The sequence below is a fragment of the Astyanax mexicanus genome, unplaced genomic scaffold, assembly GCF_023375975.1.
Source record: "Astyanax mexicanus isolate ESR-SI-001 unplaced genomic scaffold, AstMex3_surface scaffold_53, whole genome shotgun sequence".
In the NCBI taxonomy this organism is placed as follows: Eukaryota; Metazoa; Chordata; class Actinopteri; order Characiformes; family Acestrorhamphidae; genus Astyanax; species Astyanax mexicanus.
In genome coordinates this window covers 100,001-105,000 of record NW_026040063.1, presented here as the reverse complement: position 1 = coordinate 105,000, position 5,000 = coordinate 100,001, and the positions used below count along the sequence as shown (strand labels likewise).

General features: G+C 54.7%; 2 non-coding genes across 2 annotated transcripts; both read left to right on the top strand.

The window, feature by feature from the left end:
* The first annotated feature begins 1,819 nt into the window (after nucleotides 1–1,819).
* LOC125797788 (18S ribosomal RNA) lies at nucleotides 1,820–3,683 on the top strand. The gene has a single exon (XR_007436618.1). It is a non-coding gene; the product is annotated as an 18S ribosomal RNA (ribosomal RNA).
* Nucleotides 3,684–4,056: 373 nt separating this feature from the next.
* Nucleotides 4,057–4,210, top strand: LOC125797771 (5.8S ribosomal RNA). The gene has a single exon (XR_007436601.1). It is a non-coding gene; the product is annotated as a 5.8S ribosomal RNA (ribosomal RNA).
* The last annotated feature ends 790 nt before the right edge of the window (nucleotides 4,211–5,000 follow it).

The following is a 5,000-nucleotide window of genomic DNA, read 5'->3' as shown; positions in this document are numbered from 1 at the left end:
AACTTGGTCTACCAGTGGTAGGCTCGAAAAGTCGAAAAAATGACTAAGTCCAACTTGGTCTACCAGTGGTAGGCTCGAAAAGTTGAAAAAATGACTAAGTCCCATTTGGTCTACCAGTGGTAGCTCTGAAAAGTCGAAAAAATGACTAAGTCCAACTTGGTCTACCAGTGGTAGGCTCGAAAAGTTGAAAAAATGACTAAGTCCAACTTGGTCTACCAGTGGTAGCTCTGAAAAGTCGAAAAAATGACTAAGTCCAACTTGGTCTACCAGTGGTAGGCTCGAAAAGTTGAAAAAATAACTAAGTCCAACTTGGTCTACCAGTGGTAGCTCTGAAAAGTCGAAAAAATGACTAAGTCCAACTTGGTCTACCAGTGGTAGGCCCGAAAAAGCTGAAAAAATGACTAAGTCCAACTTGGTCTACCAGTGGTAGGCTCGAAAAGTTGAAAAAATAACTAAGTCCAACTTGGTCTACCAGTGGTAGCTCTGAAAAGTCGAAAAAATGACTAAGTCCAACTTGGTCTACCAGTGGTAGGCCCGAAAAAGCTGAAAAAATGACTAAGTCCAACTTGGTCTACCAGTGGTAGGCTCGAAAAGTTGAAAAAATGACTAAGTCCCATTTGGTCTACCAGTGGTAGCTCTGAAAAGTCGAAAAAATGACTAAGTCCAACTTGGTCTACCAGTGGTAGGCTCGAAAAGTCGAAAAAATGACTAAGTCCAACTTGGTCTACCAGTGGTAGGCTCGAAAAGTTGAAAAAATGACTAAGTCCAACTTGGTCTACCAGTGGTAGGCCCGAAAAAGCTGAAAAAATGACTAAGTCCCACTCGGTCTACCAGTGGTAGGTCGAAAAAGTGCGAAATTTTTCTAAGTCCCCACTTTTGGTCTACCATTTCACGCCAAAAACTAGTGAGGGTGGCGAGCTCCAGGATTTCTGACCCCCTTCGCCCGACTCCCTTGCCCGACGAAGGTGCACTCCGGTCGGCCTCGGAGCGAGTTCGCCCGCGCTCTGGAGGATTTTTCGTCGGGGGGTTTTTCAAAGGGGTGCCGTCGGACTGTTGAGGAGAGTGGCAATGACTAGGGGTCCAAGCACTGGAGATGATTCTCCATTCATTTCTAAGCATGGCAGAGCTTAAATAAAGCCCCAATAATGGTTCCAAAGTGGATTTTTGGACACTATAACACGGACCCGATCCTACCCGACCAAGAAGCTCCGCAGGTCGGCCTCCGTCCCGCCCCCCGCCCCCCAGGCGGTACGGAGGAAAAACCAAACTTCCAGAGACGGTTCCAGGGGGGGTATCTCTTTCATTATTTTGACCCGATCGAATGGACTACCGAGCCCGCCTGGGTAGGCAACCGCGCGGCCCTCCGTGGCCACTGTGCGCGGTGCGTTCCTACCCGACCCAGCGGGTTAGCCTCCAGGGGGGTCCTCCGTCAGGGGGAGGACCTTTCCGAACCTATCCGAGGGAGTCGTAGACGGCCCGTCTATATCTCAATCTGCCCTACACGATAACCGGTCGGCCCGGAGCCGTCGGACTCGGATGCCTCGGTGGTCCTCGCGTCCAACCGAGCTCCAGCACCCGGCTTCAAAAAGCTCCGGACCCCCGGTTTCGGAACGAGCGTTTCCTTGTTATCCCCGAAGCAAGCGGGAACTCGCGCAGCGGAGTTGCCACACTAATTTCCACTGGGAGCAATGAGGGGTGAGCTCGGACGAGCCTCTCCGCCCGTCCCCCCCTCCCCGGGGGGTCCTTCGGACGGTACGGGGCCGATCCCTCTCCCCTCTAAGAACCAATGGTTTTTTCTGTGACAAAAACCACTCGCAGCAACCTGGTTGATCCTGCCAGTAACATATGCTTGTCTCAAAGATTAAGCCATGCAGGTCTAAGTGCACACGGAAGGTACAGTGAAACTGCGAATGGCTCATTAAATCAGTTATGGTTCCTTTGATCGCTCCACACGTTACTCGGATAACTGTGGTAATTCCAGAGCTAATACATGCAAACGAGCGCTGACCGGTCCTCTCTCGGGGGGGCCGGGATGCGTGCATTTATCAGACCCAAAACCCACCCGGGGGGACCCGCGAGGGTTTCCCCCGGCCCTTTGGTGACTCTAGATAACCTCGGGTCGATCGCGCGCCCACCGCGGCGGCGACGTCTCATTCGAATGTCTGCCCTATCAGCTGTCGATGGTAGCATAGGGGGCTACCATGGTGACCACGGGTAACGGGGAATCAGGGTTCGATTCCGGAGAGGGAGCCTGAGAAATGGCTACCACATCCAAGGAAGGCAGCAGGCGCGCAAATTACCCATTACCGACACGGTGAGGTAGTGACGAAAAATAACGATGCAGGTCTCTTTCGAGGCCCTGTAATCGGAATGAACGTATCCTAAACACATGGGTGAGGACCCATTGGAGGGCAAGTCTGGTGCCAGCAGCCGCGGTAATTCCAGCTCCAATAGCGTATATTAAATTTGCTGCAGTTAAAAAGCTCGTAGTTGGACTTCGGGAGTGGGCTGGCGGTCCGCCGCGAGGCGAGCTACCGCCTGTCCCAGACCCTGCCTCCCGGCGCCCCCCGGATGCCCTTGGTTGGGTGTCCGGTCCTCAGGGGTCCGGAGCGTTTACTTTGAAAAAATCAGAGTGTTCAAAGCGGGCACCAAACTCGCCTGAATGCCTGAGCTAGGAATAATGGAATAGGACTCCGGTTCTATTTTGTGGGTTTCCTGAACCAGGGCCATGATTAAGAGGGACGGCCGGGGGCATTCGTATTGCGCCGCTAGAGGTGAAATTCTTGGACCGGCGCAAGACGGACGAAAGCGAAAGCATTTGCCAAGAATGTTTTCATTAATCAAGAACGAAAGTCGGAGGTTCGAAGACGATCAGATACCGTCGTAGTTCCGACCGTAAACTATGCCGACCCGCGATCCGGCGGCGTTATTCCCATGACCCGCCGGGCAGCGTGCGGGGAAACCAGAGTCTTTGGGTTCCGGGGGGAGTATGGTTGCAAAACTGAAACTTAAAGGAATTGACGGAAGGGCACCACCAGGAGTGGAGCCTGCGGCTTAATTTGACTCAACACGGGGAACCTCACCCGGCCCGGACACGGAAAGGATTGACAGACTGATGGCTCTTTCTCGATTCTGTGGGTGGTGGTGCATGGCCGTTCTTAGTTGGTGGAGTGATTTGTCTGGTTAATTCCGATAACGAACGAGATTCCTTCGTGCTAAATAGTTACGCGGCCCCCCGCGGTCGCGGTTAACTTCTTAGAGGGACCAGTGGCGTATAGCCACGCGAGATGGAGCAATAACAGGTCTGTGATGCCCTTAGATGTCCGGGGCTGCACGCGCGCCACAATGGCCGGGCCAGCGTGTGCCTACCCTACGCCGAGAGGCGCGGGTAATCCGCTTAAACCCGTTCGTGACGGGGATTGGGGATTGCAATTATTCCCCATGAACGAGGAATTCCCAGTAAGTGCGGGTCATCAGCTCGCGCTGATTAAGTCCCTGCCCTTTGTACACACCGCCCGTCGCTACTACCGATTGGATGGTTATGTGAGGTCCTCGGATCGGCCACGCCGGGGCTCCTTCGCGGGGCCTTGGTGCTGTGCTGAAAAGTCGATCGAACTTGATCATCTAGAGGAAGTAAAAGTCGTAACAAGGTTTCCGTAGGTGAACCTGCGGAAGGATCATTACCGGGACTTGGGTTGGTAGTGTCTCCCAGTAGGCGCGACTCCCATTTCCACAAACAAAAAATGTTCAAGCCACGGCCCGACGTTGGGAACTACAGGGATTCCCTTCGGCCTTTTAATGACTTGATCGAAAAACGGTGTCCTGAGCAAAAAACGTGTTTTACGGCCAAAGGGAGACGGGTACCTGGCCCCCGAAGTCCGTCTGCGGGGTTTCTTACTCCGGAGGCGGCTCGGCGGCGCGGTTTGATGACCCCGAGTTCGCTTAGGCGTTCCGGGGCGCCCGTACCCGCGGCTGCCGTAAAACATTATTTCAAACCGTCACTTTTTGTGTCTGTTGGTTACATGGCTTCGAAACAAAAACAACCATAAAGAGTACAACTCTTAGCGGTGGATCACTTGGCTCGTGCGTCGATGAAGAACGCAGCCAGCTGCGAGAACTAATGTGAATTGCAGGACACATTGATCATCGACACTTTGAACGCACATTGCGGCCCCGGGTCAATCCCGGGGCCACGCCTGTCTGAGGGTCGCTATTCCAATCTATCGGACCTTTTCGTTCCGTCTCCCTCTTCCCTCCGGGGAAGAGTTAAGAGACGGTTCGAGGGGACCGCGGCTGGAGGTTCGCAGGTGCCCGATCCGAGGCGCCTTCGTCTTCCTAAAAGCAGACTCGGTCAGGTTCCCTTCTCGTTCGGGACTCGACAAAAGCCGCTCGACGGGCTTGATCGCGGGGGAAAAGACTTTCGTCCACCCCTCTCGCCTTCGTCTCCGTTGCCCAGCGATGGGTCTCGGAGGCCGGCTTTCCACACACCGTCCTCTACCGTTCCTCGTTCCGGCGAGGGGAGAGGTGGCGGCGATCCGTGGAGAGACGTCGTAGCGACGGCTGCCGGTGGGTTTTACCCTCTCTGGCTGCCCGTTACGCGCGCCGTCTCTCCGTCGGCGGATCTCCGTCCTCCCTCTCCTTTTCGTTCGGGCCGAGAGCGCGGCAAAAGAGAGGTTGGTAGGATAGCTCCGGTAGAAGGCGAAGAGGGGGGCTTAAGTTTTTTTCTTCCCGTTTTCATCCTTCGTCCTCCGGCCGAATCGAACCTCCCCGTCTCGAAAGGGTTCCTCCGAATGGTTTCCAGCCAGACCGCGAGGGGTGGTTCCCGCCCTCCCTCGCGGCGGCGTACGCCTGGCGACGACAGCCCTTCGAGCGCGACCTCAGATCAGACGAGACGACCCGCTGAATTTAAGCATATTACTAAGCGGAGGAAAAGAAACTAACAAGGATTCCCCTAGTAGCGGCGAGCGAAGAGGGAAGAGCCCAGCGCCGAATCCCCCGTC